Source organism: Pinus tabuliformis, chromosome 8 (genome assembly GCF_031772625.1).
Source record: "Pinus tabuliformis cultivar Carrire ecotype Pingquan chromosome 8, CPIR1, whole genome shotgun sequence".
In the NCBI taxonomy this organism is placed as follows: Eukaryota; Viridiplantae; Streptophyta; class Pinopsida; order Pinales; family Pinaceae; genus Pinus; species Pinus tabuliformis.
The window spans coordinates 1,792,397-1,808,625 of NC_142294.1; positions in this window are offsets into that span (position 1 = coordinate 1,792,397).

A 16,229-nucleotide genomic window follows, 5' to 3' on the forward strand; every position below is an offset into this window, starting at 1 on the left:
GGAGTGCTAGTCTTGTTTTTCGTTGATTGCAAGCGTCATTGATTTTTGACACACAAGGTTTCTGTTTAAGAATCTTGATTGCTCTGTTTCGGCAGAGTGGGAAGATTGTCTTAAAATCTTTGTGTCCATTTTGTTTTCATGACATTTGTGTTTGCTTAACGAAATCATTTTTATGACCATTTGCTCCTTCGTTTCGGGAAAGTTGTTTGTTACCATTTCCTTGAAACTTGTCTTTTGATTTCTTGGACTTTCATTGCTGCTTTTGATTGTCAAAAGCGACTTCGAACACATTTTATTTTTGTTGAGTTCTCATCATTTCATTGGTGTCAATTCACAAAAGTGTTTGGTTGCTTGTTTATCAATCATTGGTGTCAGTTTTTTTTGAGAGTTTTCCTTTGAAAAAGACTTTTTGGTTTGATTGAAAGAAAATCTTTTGAAAGTTTTTGAGTTTCGCTTTCTTAAACTTGCTTCTCATCTGATTTCCTTTTTGCGAAGTGAAAGTGCTTTTTTTTTTTTTTTTTTTATCTTAAAACTTGTTTTTATTGTTTGGACGAAATGATTAGTAACAAATCATCTTCTATCTAAGCATTTCAGTGGCAAGACAAAATTTGGTAAAGCAGCAACTTTCCTTCTTTGTTTTTAGAGTAGTCTTTGAATCGTGCATCCACATTTAGTTCTTGCATTAGGGTAAGATTTGCATCTCTTTTTAGGCATATTTAGTTTTGTTAGTTTTTGTGAGTGTGGAGTCTGAAAAGAAAAAGAAAAATTTTTTTTGTTTATATTACAAGTGCCTTCTGAACCTCATAGAAATTGCTATTCATCGAAAACAAAAGTGCATGTGCATGTAGCTAGGTTTTATTAATTTCTTTTGCGTCCATAAAACACCACAAGTTTCACCTCCATTACCTTTGACTTAAAGAACAGCCTAATAAAATCAAGCGCTTAATTAAAATCCACTAGAACTTTTTGTTTTAGTTATTACACCAACAAGTTTAGGATTTTAGGGCCTTGGATTAGGCGAGTGGAGAGTTAACTCTCCAAGGCCACACAAAACGTCAAACATAAGAGTCTGATTAAAGAGAGTAAATCCAATAGCGTTAGGGAGACCAGGAAAGCTCCGGATCTGGGAGTTAAGCACGAGGGTCTGTGAAGACAGGGAAGAGAGATACCCCCTCTCCTACTTGTCCGAACTTACCTCACGACTGTTCCGCCTGGCTTCTGCGACGAGTTGGTACCCATAGTTGCCTCTCCTAGGGATCTGCATAGGTGGCTGCGGAGGGGAATCCCGTGGCACCTGAGGTCGACGTTGTATCACTCTCGACAGTACTTCCGGAGGGCACCCTTGCGAAGCTTGGGGGCTTGCACCGGCGCAGACTGTTGTTAGGAGGTCAGCGTAACTTCCTCTGATACCTTCGCTGATAGGACTGGGCCCTCATCATCCCAGACTATCCTCGGAAGGCCCTTTGATTCACTTTCTCGTATTTTGGTGTCCGGTCTCAATCACCCGGAGCGGAAATACTTGAAAGTTGTTTGACTGGCTGTATCTTTAGGAACTTTTAGTGTGTGCTCTGTGCTCCTAGTTGGCCTAGCTTTTAATTTTTTGAGTCTTTAGATAAGATCATAACAAAAAATTCAAAGTGGCTGACCGGTCTCCAAGACGGTCTCGAAGACTTCGTGGTCTCTCGCCACCTAGTTTAGAGCCTTCTCCTAGAAGGCGCAGAGGGAATACTACCGGTGGGGTCCGTCCCACGCCGGCTGACGCATCGGGGATTGATCCTCCTCTCGGGGATATTAGCGGCCAAGCAAGGCCTGGTACTTTTGAACAAGAGAGGGACGCTCCAGTCTTTTCTCAAGTTCGCTTTCAAGCGGAGGATAACGTAGAGGTAGAAGAACTTTCAGAATCATTAGTGATTCCAAATTCGCCACTACCATCTAGTTACCCAGACGTATTGCAATACGTTGGGCCTCCATTATATAGACCAGCGAGTCCAGGTTACGCTACGCGCTTACCATTTATGATCACTACTGGAAGCATGGCTTCCACGAGTGCTGCGACTATGCAAACCCCAACATCGGTGCAAGGGGGAGGAACCATTTCCATCCCCTCCGCTTCCTTGTTTGGATCGTTTGCTAGCACATCTTTGGTTGGGTCTACCTCCATTCCGTCCACGAGTGGAAATGCCCAAACCAATGCTTTTAGTACTGGTTCCTTCCTTTTTGGCACCCAATCACAGGGTATTCCGTCAGTTCCGTTCAATGCCGCTACGTCCATGATGGGCGGATCGGCTTCATTTCAGGGTTTTCCTTTTGGAAGTGGTCATATTCCACATTCCAACCCAACGGTAGGATCCATGCCTTTTTCTTCAATAGGACAAAGCAGCAATCCTTTCCAAGGTTGGAATAACCCTGGGGCTAGTAACGCAGGAACTGCGAATCCATTCATCGGTCAACAAGGAAGTAGGCCGTATTCCACGGTTAGCATGTTTCAAAGTATTCCTCCCCTCGCTTCGGCTTGGAACCCATATCAGGGGTTATCGACTCCTTACAATTCTATAGGAGGAAACTTTGCAAGCTATGGAGCTTATACGGCAGGAGTTGGTCAAACTCCGAATTTTGCTGGACCACAAGGCTTGCCCTTTGGTTCAGCTGGTTCTACTGGTCACTTGGGGCAGCCTGGTGCCTCTCAAATCCCAGGACAATCTTTTCAGAACTTGGGGAGTTCTGCCCAGTCTGGGTGGAATCCCCTAGGTCCTCCTAGGCTTCCATTTCTGGCAACGTTAAACTTGCCAGATCTCACTAAGCTAACGAACGACCCTATCAGATACAATCCAGCCTGGCCTCCGGTCCCAACCAAACTCCCTTCGGACATCCCAAAATTCGAAGGGAAGAGTGGTGAAGATCCGGGCGATCATGTAACCACATTCCATTTGTGGTGCTCATCTAACTCCCTCATCGAAGATTCGGTTAGGTTGAGACTTTTTCAGCGCACCTTGACTGGTAATGCGGCTAAATGGTACATAGAGTTGCCAGGGGGCAGCTTTACATCGTTCGCAGACTTAGCTAATATCTTCTTGAATCACTTTCAGTTGCCTGTCCGCTATGATGCCGGAACTGAACTTCTGGCTACCTTTCGTCAGGATAAGGCAACCCACATTTCTGATCACATACAGGAATGGAGACGGAGAAAAAGGCTCATTAAAGCCGAAATCCCTCCGGAGTACCGTCTAGAGTGGTTTTTGAAGTCTTTGCAACCTGAGATCTCCAAGGATGTCTCCATGTCTGGGGTCTATTCTGAGGAGCAAGCCATTTTCAGGGCCCAGCAGTTAGAACTGATCTACTCTCAGTCTGGGATCCTCCAAAAGTACTTGCCAGATGCTCCTGGATCTAAGGTTGATTTAGCTAAGCCAAAGCCAGGTCCGCATGCGGATGGTATCGTGGGGTCTGTAGACTCGACTACAGTGAACTTGTTGAATCAATTGCAGCAGTTGTCATTACAAACTGCTCCTAACAACCAAGTCACAATGTCTAATCCTCCGGCTTCCCAAAATTCTTCCATTAACGCCGTCCAATCCAATAACCCCAAAGGAAATCAAAATTCCGATGGGAAAAAGAAAGGACGTGGTAAAAAGAAGAACTCGGATGGGAAGCCCGATGCAAATAAATCCGGCAACAACGCTGGTGGTGGTAAGGGTGAGTCGAGAAAGAAAGTCAAGTTTCCTTGCAAGTTATGCAGTGGAGACCATCTAACTCATCTTTGCCCTAAAATCGAAGACGCTCAGCGCTTGTTAGCACAGCAAGGGACTTCTAGTTCGCAAGCTGTGTTGACTAACCCGTTTCCCCAAGGGCAGCAACTTCTTGCTGGCGCAAATTCGAATCCTGGTACCTCCTCAGGGGGCAACCAGGAAGGGGAAAAAGCATCAAATGTTTTTATGATGGGTTCAAACGTTAACGTGACTACTCGGTCACGTGATTATGGTGAAGCCGAAACATCTAAGGATAAAACGGTTCCCGGAAGTAATGACCTTCATATTGAGCGACCTCCTGTTGAGACTGTACCTAGGATACCGAAAGGTTCCGCCAAACGCGCGACAATTAACCCCAATGCTAGAGCTGCTCAAAATTACTCCATTGTGGAGGATTTGGCTCAAAGCCCATGTGCTATGTCCGCTTTGGAAGTTCTCCAGTCGTGTCCGTCTCAGAGAAGTGCTTTACTCTCCGCCATTGGAGCAGTCGATTCAGCTAACTCTCTAGTGCTCTCTTTTGACATGTCAAATGTCAAAAAGAGACTCCCTCATCATATGGCTTTTCAAGTAAAGTCAACATACCGGAAAATCAATATTTTTCGCACCGTTATAGATGAAGGAGCTTCCACATGCGTCATGTCCATGTCTTGTTGGAAGGCTATTGGTTCACCTTCGGCTGTTCCTTCACCAACCGTCTTAACTGCATTTGATGGCCATTCTCACAAGCCGCATGGGATTATCCCGGCCTTTCCTATATGTGTTGGAGGGAAGGTCGTTAATATCGAAGTTGAAGTCGTAGATGCTAACCTAGACTATAATCTCCTATTAGGAAGGAACTGGGTGTACGAGATGGAAGCCGTTGTTTCGACTTTGTTTCGTGTCATTTGCTTTCCTCATGAGGGGAAAATCGTTAAGGTTGATCAATTGGACTATGCTCCAATCGATCCTCAAGCAACCTCCGACTCTACTGTTCCTTTGGTGGATAACCCTCGCCCGCCGACTGAGAATTTAGGAGTAGGGATGTATTCCTCATTGATGGGTACGTTTGATCTTCCCTCTCCTTTTGCAAGAATCAATGCTATTTCATCATCCAAGGAATCTTCTCGAGAGGGGTTCTTCCGAACTCATCATTTTTCCGACCCTTGGACCTTGCCTTCACCTACGACCACATTAGTTGAAGGGCAAGTTAATGGAATGGCGTTTCCTATATCTGCAGCTGAGCTTAGATATCAGGCTATCGTAGACTCTGCAGATAACCATTCTACTCCCTTTTCCGAAGAGGAGCTAGATGGTCATGTGGCCCCCGCTTGGAGCTTTGATTCTAACTCTGCCTTGGACTGCTTAGATTCGGTTCTACCTTCTGAAGAAGCAATCCTCGAAATTATGATGGGTATAGATCGACCTTGGGAAGACTTACACCATCGCTCATATTTTCTTCCTCCATTGCAGGAAGTAGAATCTAGATTCTCCGAGCTCGTTGGTAGTGATGTTTGTACGGTATCGAACCCTTTGGCTCCAACACACACACGTGCTGAAGGTAATATGTCGGTAATCTCAAAAACGATACCTATAAACATCTCTAAAAATCCTAACATCATCGAGAATATCTTCATCGGAAGTGAGTGTTCCCCTGAAGAAATTCAAATTTACACCGACCTATTCAAGGAATATCGTGATGTATTTGCTTGGTCTTATGAGGAAATGCCCGGCATTGATCCTTCTATAGTCCAACATGAGATCAAGACGTACGAAAACGCAAAACCGATTCGTCAAAGGCTTCGGCCGGTTAACCCTAGGAAAGCAGCGGCTATCAAAGCTGAGGTTGAGAAGCTGCTAAGGGCGAGTTTTATATACCCTGTTCCTCTTACGGATTGGGTTTCGAATCCAGTCCCTGTGGACAAAAAGCAAGGAACAATCCGCATATGCATCGATTTTAGGGACTTAAACAAGGCTTGTCCAAAAGACAATTACCCCACGCCATTTATTGATCAAATTATTGACGAGTGTGCGGGTAATGCGATTTTCTCCTTTATGGATGGTTTCTCAGGTTATAATCAAATCTCTATTCGTCCTGAGGATCAGCATAAGACTGCCTTCATATGTCCCTGGGGTACCTTTGCATATCGAAAGATGCCCTTCGGTCTTAAAAATGCTGGAGCCACCTTTCAGCGGGCCATGTCTTACGCTTTCCACGACATCAAACATATCATCGAGGCATACTTAGATGATCTCGCTGCTCGTTCTCGAAAGAGAACTGATCATCCTAGTCATCTTCGATTAGTCTTTGAGCGATGTCGTTTTTACAAAATCCGATTGAATCCTAATAAGTGCGTTTTCGCTGTTACATCAGGTCGGTTGTTAGGGTTTATAGTTTCCAATGAAGGGATTCGGGTTGATCCCTTCAAGGTTGAGGCAATAGTTCAGTTGCCTCCCCCGTCTTCAATTCGTCAACTTCAAAGTCTTCAAGGGAAGGCCAATTTCTTAAGAAGGTTTATAGCAAACTATGCCGAGATCACTAAAGGGTTCATGCGTTTGCTACGGAAAGGAGTTCCATTCCTGTGGGACGACTTTGCGCAGCGGTCGTTTGATGCTTTGAAAAAGGCATTAGTCTCTGCCCCGCTTTTGAGTCCACCGGATTACGGTAGAGACTTCCTTTTATATCTCGCTGCAGCAGAATCTTCCATTGGTATGGTTCTAGTTCAGGAAGACGATGCTCTTGTCGAGCACGTGATTTATTATTTGAGCCGAGGCTTGATAGGCCCTGAACTCCGCTATTCTCCTATTGAGAAGTTGGCCTTGGCAGCAGTCCATGCTGTCCAGAGGCTCCGTCATTACATTTTGCTACGCAAAACTTTTGTCTTAGCGGCGGTCAATCCATTCCAATTTGTCCTCAGTAGGCGAGTGATTGGGGGCAAATATAATAGATGGATAGTCATTTTACAAGAATTCGACCTCGAGTTCTTGTCCGCCAAGTCTAAGAAATCTATGGTCTTCGCGGAGCTAATTTCTGAGCTTCCTTGTGGAGAGGATGTTGTTTATGAGGAAAGTTTACCCGACGAACATATATTCCTCATCTCTTCACAAGACCCTTGGTATGGAGATATCATTGTTTATCTCCAGACTTCGAAGTTTCCCTCTACTTCCTCCAAGGATGAACGTCGCAAGTTACGTCACCTGGCTAAAAACTATGTTATCATTGGTGACACTTTATACCGTCGAGGGGTTGATTCAATTCTTCGACGTTGTTTAACCTTAGAGGAAGCAGAGTCTGTTCTTAATGATTGCCACAGTGGAGCTTGTGGTGGTCATCTATCCGGGCTTGCTACAGCCCAGCGCATCTTACGTGCCGGCTACTTTTGGCCTTCACTCTTTAAGGACTGTGTGGAAGCGGTAAAACGCTGTCACCCGTGTCAAATTTTTACTCGCAAGATGCGCGCGCATCCAGCTCCCCTTTTTCCCGTTGTCACCGTCGGTCCCTTTACTAAGTGGGGTATTGATTTTACGACTTGTAATCCGCCTTCAGCGGCAAATCACAAGTACATTATCGTGGCTGTAGACTACTTCACGAAGTGGGCTGAAGCCATGCCTACTTATAAGAATGACAGTGACACGGCAGCTTTGTTTCTTTTCAATCAAGTTATCTCAAGATTCGGTATCCCAAGAGAGATTGTCACTGACCATGGCAGTCATTTCCAAAATCAGCTAATGTCTGAATTGGCTTTTAAATTAGGTTTCTGTCAAGAGCATTCGTCTCCTTACTATCCTCAGGCCAATGGACAGGTCGAGGCGGTCAATAAAACTCTTAAGACGATACTCCAACGGACAATCGATAAAAATCGGTCCAATTGGCACATTATGTTGTATCCGGCTCTTTGGGCATACCGAACCTCCGTTAAAACGGCTACTGGTTTTACTCATTTTCAGTTAGTTTACGGGGTGGAATCTATCTTTCCGGTTGAATGTGAAATTCCATCTCTGAAATTGGCTGTCGAGCTTCTTCCTGAGACTTCGAGTCTCGAGGAGCGCCTAGTTCATCTGGAACATCTCGATGAGCAGCGTCGAGATGCCGCCACGACGAATGAGGCCCATAAGAAAAGGGTCAAAACTCAGTATGATAAGTCTGTCAGACCTCGTGTTTTTTCTGAAGGTGACCTTGTCTTGGTCTATGACCAAGATAAGGACGCCTTGGGGGCAGGCAAATTCAAGCCTATGTGGTACGGTCCTTTCATTATCAAACGAGTCTTAGAAAAAGGATCGTATGAGTTAATTGATTTCGAAGGAAACAAGCTGGCGGAGCCCCGAAATGGGCTCTATTTAAAGAAGTATTTTGCTTAGTTTTACCAGGCAATGGCTTCTTTGTATTTTATGTATATTTGTACATATCTTATCGAGCGTTTTTCTGATATCAGCACTTTTGGTCTGCTTTGGCAGGTGTTGATGGATGATTTGGTTTATTTTGGATTCGCCGATGGTGCTAGTCGGCACACTCGGAATCTTGCTTCCGCAGCTTGGGTACTTTATTACCCAACTGGTCAGTTGATGACATCGAGAGGCGTGTGTATCGGTCCTGCTTCAAACAATATGGCCGAGTATACAGCTGTTATCAATTTATTATCCGAGGCAATCTCTTACGGGATCGACTCGTTGGTAGTGTATCTTGATTCTCAATTGATAGTGTCTCAGTTAAATAACATTTATCGGGTTAGAGATCCATCATTATATCGCCAATATTTAAGGGTGAGGTTGTTGCAAAGATCATTTATTTACATTAATTATTTGCACATTCCAAGATCTCAAAATTGGTTAGCTGATTCTATCGCTAATCAAGCATTAGACTGGCATATCAATCATTCATCATCATAAAATCATGCATCAAAAAGTCAAACTGTATATATATATATATATCATTAAGCGTCTCGAGTGTACATATGTGTGTCCAAAAATATACAAAATTGGGACTCAAATGCCCATAATCATGTCAGGCATATCTAATGCCTCGGCTCTGGATGAGCAGCTAAATAACTAACTATAGCATTGGCCACGCGCCGAAAAACGCGAACCCAGTCACGTGGCATCCCAACCACATGACGCTGCATATCTGGAGGAAGGTCCTCTATCTCGGCCATCGGTACTTGATAGCTCAATCTCGCCAAGTGTCGCTGGACGTTGGCGAGGGTCCTTTCCGCATCCGCAGCCGCCTCTTCAGCTCCTCGGCCACGCCGTCCGTGCCGTGGGAATCCATCTGGTCACACAGGCCCAATGTCTGAAACATGATCATCATATCAGTCATTTGAATCTCATCAAAAAAATATATTTTTCAAAGTTCATCATTATGCTTGAAAAATCCTAAAAATCATAAAATCATAAAAATCAAAAAAATCTTACCGATCTCGCCCCATGCTGCATCTGGTGGCAGCACTAGGTCAGGATCTCCTCGGAAATCCAGTCCAGCATAGGGGTAGTCGTCTATGGCGATGATCTGTTGCTCCCACCAAGCAAAAAAGTCGTCGTCGAATGCATTCCTGGGCACTTCCCCCCCCCCCAGACGTTTCATCAAGTCAGCCCACCGGCCCATACGTGGATCACGTGGACTACTGATGGGAACTGCTACCCTGGGGCGGAGTGCAGGAACCTTCTCGAAGAAAAATGTGCATAAAATGGTTCCATACCCAAAGTTCTTGGTCTGTCCCTTCCTGATAGAAGCAAGCTGCTCCTTCATGTTGGCAAGTAGAGGAGTACACCAGTCAAACACCGTGGTGAGACAGTCCACTGCTACGCTCATGTTTACTCGTGATGCCTGATGTAGCGAAGATGACCCGTTCACTCGAGCTATGGTGAACAGGATTATCCGCAGTGACAAACTCGCCACGTGTGGGATCGAGATCTGACTCCCGACCTTCCGATGACCTGGGCAGTAAAGTTGTACATAGTCGTCTACGCTGAGACTATTCCGGGTCCTGCCCCGGGAGTGGACTACCTCTCCCCTTCGGGAAAGGCCCGTGATGAAATATATATCTTCCACTTCTATCCTGAGTGGCATTTGATCAATCATAAAAGCTTCTTCCTCGACATCCCAGTAATCAATAAGTCTCTCGAGCAGACGCACATTTGCTTTCATATTCGGCAACTTAAAGAATTTTAACAATCCGCATCCCCGTAAGGCATCTAATGCCTCATCATTCTCCATAACTTCATTATCTACAGCTGAGTGCTCTCTTTCACGCCATGTGAGAGTCATCCTGGAAGAAAAAATCAATTTCATCCATTAGTTTTTCGTATAAAAATTTTTCGCTGCGCACACGCGGTTTACCCTATACACAGTCGCGTGTAGGGCCGTCGTATACGCGATTTATATACATCCAACCCGCGTGTACGCCGCAGAGCAATTTTTTGCAAAAATCTAACGGTGAAACATTAATTAAACTTCCTAAAAACTATCACAATTGATTGCAAGACAAGTTTAGTGCTTACCTGGAAGTTTTCGGCAAGTTTGAACGGTTGAATAAGTCACGGGGAAAGTTTGCTCCTTTTGCTCCACAATTTGCTCTCCAAGTCAAACGGTGAAAATGGTAAGTCCAAAATTTCTTTTTATAAGTTTTGAAAATGCAAAATTTTTTCAAAATTTTATTTTGTTTGGTTTCATGTCACTTTTAACTTGGGAGCTTGGAATGTCGAGATTGAGTTGTTTTTCAGGACATTTTGGACATTTTTCGACGGTTCGAGGCGGTTCCATGACTGCTGACCCGTCATGGCAGGTATCGTGTTCTCACTGGCATATAGGTTAGGGACACCATTTTTCCGTTGCATTATGCATACTAGCCTCCATTTGACCGATACATCTGCCGTAGGGTCGACCCCATCATGTTATGGTTCGCAAGCCATTTTCACTCGCCGATTCTTTAAATCATGACATGATGGTAGAGCCATCCTTTTACATGGGCATCCTAGTTAGCACCTCACTGACATTTGTTGCCCATGCTGCTTCGTTTTGAGTAGGCTCGGGAGTCCTCTGTAGTCCCGCCATGACTTATGCGTTGAAGACTCATTCTTCTTTGCTTCTTCGCTTTGTTCTGGCCTTATACCCTAGAGGCTCCTATGTGTGTTGAGTTGTACTTCTGCATTGCATGTTGACCATTTGCACCTTTTGGCCTATAGCCGGCTTCACTTGGACTCGTGTTTAAGCCCACTTTTGACCATGGCGTCTGCAAAAATCAACCTTGCATCCCCTTGACCTCTGCAGCTTGACATACCCAGATCCGTGGAAGGAACATACCTCTGAGTGTCACTGACCAGTTTTTCACCTCCCTGCATTGAGCATAGGAACGTTCCTTTCCCAGGAACTAGAGCATCTGTTTCACCGACACTCGTTCTTTCCACTGTACCATAGCATTCTTTTATTCTTTTTCCGGCTTATCAGAAAAAGACAAAAAAATTAAATATTCCAAAAAGAGCGGGAACAGGGATATTATTTCCATTTATTGTTGGCAGCTAGAGTCAGTCGTGTCGCCCTTGAACAAAGCACTCAAAACAAAGTCTCCTCCGCATGGGTGGGATTTAGTTTGACTTAGGTAAGCCATAACCTTGTTATCGAGTCAGTTCTCCCCCGATTGGTTATCTCTTCCAATCATATGGAGGGTTCGCTCGTGCCTCCTGCATGACGAACTTATACAGATTCATTATATGCTGCCACATAGTCACATTGAGTCGTGCTTTTGTTCAAGGGAAGTTACCCTGAGTCGGCCTTTCTGCGGTGTCTCTTGACTCATTTTTCAGTCGGCCATCCCTGGTTGTCAGTGTCATGTCTATCATCACATCAGTTATATTGGTCCTTCACTCGTGCCGGTTTGAGAAGGTCCCCATTGACTTCTTGCTGGCGGGTCTTGTCCTTATCGACGACGACACATTGCTCTGAGGGCAGACCTAGAGACCGCACCCTGGCCCTATTTTCATTATTGATAGGTCACCTTGTGCTCAGCATCGATCAGTATCATGGGTCTTTGACTGAGTGGTTTCCCTTGTGTTCGACATCAGCATACATTATCACACATTGGGATTCGTGCAGTACCTTGGTTTCCATTTGACCCTATTGGTGGATACCTCGCCTCTGTGTCAGCTTTCATTATTGGTTGGTTCAGAGGGTTTCTGCCGTGCGCTAGCCACATCTTGTGTACGCCGGAAACGTACTTCGGTTGGGTTACTACATCTTTTTCGTCCGATTCCTTCCACATTATTGGCCTACGGGTTACACTCGCGCTAGATTGATGGAGGATGCCTTAATGCCTTCCTTCTAGCGGATCTTTCCCTATCGACTCCGACTCATTGCTCTGGGGCAAAGATCTAGAGTCCATTTGGCAGTACCTTGGGGTTTGCAGTCATTAGTGGCAGATTCCTCGCTATCGACAGTGGGAAACCATCATTGTCTCCTGATTGATAGATTCTTACAGGTGTTCGACTTCAGCTCATCTATTCACACTTGTTAGATTGTACTGGGTACCTTGACGCTCATTATCATTATCGGTGAGTAGTCTCGCGTTTGTTAACGGTATACATCAATGACCGGTAATCAAACGATTTCTCACATGGTCGACTTCAGATCATTTATTCCCATGGTGTAGAAATGTACCACGGCGGTCGGTGAAGACCTCAGGTTGTATCAGCATTCATTGGTTCACTTGACAGTTGCTCCTGTTGCTGCTAGTTGATACCATTCCACCTTATATGTTGCAGTCAGTCATGGCGACATTCTATATGCTGGCACCTGAGTTTGCAGTGTAGTACCATCCTATTCCATCATGTTCAGTTGGTACCTTATGGGATCAGTCTTTGATTTCAGTGATCCGTTGCATCTTTCAGCATCATTGACAGTTTTATATGTGATATTCAGACATGTACTTACTCATTATGGTCAGATGATCCATTATGTATTTTTACAGTCATTTATACTTGTATACTTAGTGGATCCGCTTGTACTTGATATGCGGACATGCTTTACTTTTCCTGAGCATGGGTATGCCCGCCTCAGACAGTGTTTCTTTCTGATCTCCTTTCGGTGGCTTGGCAGGCTGAATTCTGGTGAAGTCCTCCTCGGTTTTTCGGCAGAGTTCCTTTCCTTGTACTTACTTAATGTATTTCGGCCATCATGTTCCCCTTCTGACCTCATACATTAGGGGGCATCTGTTATAGCTCCAAATCTCACTCTTATGGTTTGTGATGCTGCACTTATGGCCTAGGGCAACCCCTCCTTCCAGACCTGGTCCAAAAATTTAAAAAACAGTGTTTTATTCCCTGTACGCGACTTTGCCCTGTGTTAAACGCGTGTACACGCGGGTCTGTCATACCCAACCCGCGTGTATCTATTAAAACACTTAAAAAAATATAATTTCCTCTTTTTCGGGCGGTGATCGCGGGTTTACCTGCTGGATCACTTGTTAGTGCCCGTGGCCCAACTGTTCCCAACCAACTCCTAACTAAAAAACTACTTTGGAGAGGGTATAAAAAGACATCAAAGGGAAGGCCAAGGGGAGAGAGAAAGGAGAGCAAGATTATTATGCTGAGATTTTTCCCTTAGACCAGGTCTGAAGTCCTTGGTGCATCCTGCACTTCCCCCATTTTGCATAGGAAACCCTTGTTTCCATGTGTATTGGTGATCATTCACCCTTGACATCATCATTGAGTAAGACTTGGAAGGAGCTCTTGTTGAAGGCTGGAGGTTGGAACGAATCCGGGAGGAAGCTTGCTTGGAGCCTGCTGAAGGTGTTCAGGTGATATCTTTCCGATATATGTACTTTATTTGCCTTTATATATAAAGAAACACGTCTTTGTTCCCGAATAATCTTTCTTTATGCTTATGAGATTCTTGTGGTGAATTCTTATGAAAGTAGTTACTTAAAGATTATTTATAACTAACTTTATAGCATAAAGATGATTTATACATAAACTTCTATACATGTACTGTTGAGTTCTTTGATTTGTTTGTCTTGCAGGTCAGAGAAAGAAGAAGGGAACTCCAAGAAGGGTTTGCACCCTAACGGTCTTCTCGGACGTAGGACCTTAGGTATGTACCCTAAACATTAGAATTTGCTTAAAAGTAAAAAAGATGGCTGTGTGTGTGTGTTTCTTTGTATAAGCAATTTTCAGTCTGGTAGAGTCTCAGCCCAAAGGACTCTAGGGGTACTTTCCCTTCAACCACTAGTGAAAGTAGCACAGGGAGAAATTCAAAAGACAAAAGCTCTGTTAGGACAAATGCCTGATCAAGCCAACCGGCTCATACATCTTTGAATAACAGAAATAAGGAACAACTGGAAAAAATTAGCATCTCAGACAAGACAGACACTATTTTGGAAATCAAAAGCGTGCTAACCAAGAAAACTTTGATGCAAAATTTAGAGAGAAGATGTCAAGATATGCAAGTGGAAATTAATTCTTTTATGGAGAAGTTCACTATTTTGCAGAATAAAGGGCTACCAAGTCCTTTGGTGATTAATGAAGCATATAGATTATGTAGACAAATTGAATAAGTATGTTGGCAGTCAAGCTAGTTCATCAACAAGTGCGTCAGGAATAAAAGCACTCCCCACAGGCCAAGTTCTCTATGACAGCTTAGAGAACTTATTCTATGTTAAGCATGAGATAAAGCACTTGTTCCCAATCCAACCTACCTTTTTCAAATATACAAAAACTAGATTTTGATTTTTACTACAGTCGATGAAGATAAAGAGGATGAAAAGAGATCAACAGATAAAGAGTATCAGGTGCAGGTAAAGTGTATCAGTAGGAAGGTCAAAACAGAGCAGCCAACACATAATTACACCAAGGACAACAAGAGGCCAAATCATAGGGCCTAACTCCAGCACATTCTCAGAAATAGGGACATCAAACCATTTGGTTGCCTTATTTTTCATCTACGAGGTCTTCTAGCCCTATTTTTTTGAAGGATATGATTAGTCACCCTAGTTTATATCTCACTCTGTTATGAGATATTTTTTGTAATTTTTTTTTGTATAAATACCCCCTCAATTGGAGTATTGAGGGTGGATTCTTAGACATTGCTGTAATATTGATTATTTTGGAATAAAGTGCTGTTGGACCAACTTTTGTATGGCTTGCTGGATAAAGAATTGAAGCAAAAGACTTTTCACATATTTCTTGAAGCAAACACCGGATCAATATTGTTATAGACATTTTTGGGCTATGCAACCCCAATCATACATGTCCATAAACCAAGGGCTCCTAAGTCCCTAAAAGTGTTGTTTCATACCCTAAAGGAACAAGGTCAGCTGATTACATCATTTCCCAGAAGTTCTCCACAGGAAACTGCTAAGAACTGGTCAATATTGGACCATACTGATTGCTTAGTGCTGAGGGTGAGATGCATTGCACCTACTACACACAGGGGGTGTGATGCATACTGAAAAGTCCTTCTATAGGGTGCGATGGATGAGAGTAGACAAATGGCGGAGGCAGTTTGCTAAGTGGATGATCTTGGAATCTTCCAGAAACTTTCCCAGGACACTTGTCTCTCTGAATTCGCCCAGGTATGAGTAAGAGATCATGAAATCTCCAAGTGGAACCAAGAAATATCAGAGAGAAGACACTAATCAAAATACTAGAAGCTGACTCACCCCCCTGCAATCATCTATATATGGATCCCTCATCCAAGAGATCCAGAGGCTGGAATTTTGTATCTTGTAAGGAAGTGCTGTTGGTTTCTTGTTGGAATATCATAGTGTTGGGTGATCTAAGCTTTTCATGAGGTGAAAGAAGGGCTTTCATGCTGGAGGATGACGTTAGGTCAGAACAATTGGTTGTAATCATCTTTGTTTATTCTTGATATTAATAAAGCTATTCAAGTTTTCCTCCACATTCTTGTATGTTTGATGATATATGCATTTGTGTGGTCAATATATATCTAGTCCTATATTTTTTATGATTGTAGATCTCTGTTCTTCGATAGTATTATGCTGCTTTGATTCCACAGGTGCTCTTTGAAGTTGGGTAGATGAAGGAGAAAGTGGCAAGGATTTGTCAGAAGGGAGAGGAATCGAGCAAGGAACAAAGCGCAAGACTGAGGTTGGTGTCCTTCATTCCTCTCTTATCTACTTCTCATAAAGGAAAACAAAAGTAGTTTTAGTTTGTTTGTTTCTAAGATAGCTACCAGTCTTAGTGGGACTAGCAGCTCCGAGTGGACACTAGATTTCCCGATAACAAAATGGCGACTCCACTGGGGAGTGAATAGATTGTTTGTTTGTCTATATTTGTTTGTTTTATAAACTTACAGACGGAGCTTGAAGTCAAGCCAGCTAGCCTTCGAACTGCATTTGCTATGCAAGTGCAAAGTAGATCAATGCTGCTTCAGTCTATCTCTGGGTTTTGTTTATAAAATGAATAATCGATTTGCAAACCTTCTAATTTCCCTAGTGGTGGCTCTAGTAACCTCATTAGATTAGCCCCTATGATTTCTATTTACTGTACATCACTTACTCGGCC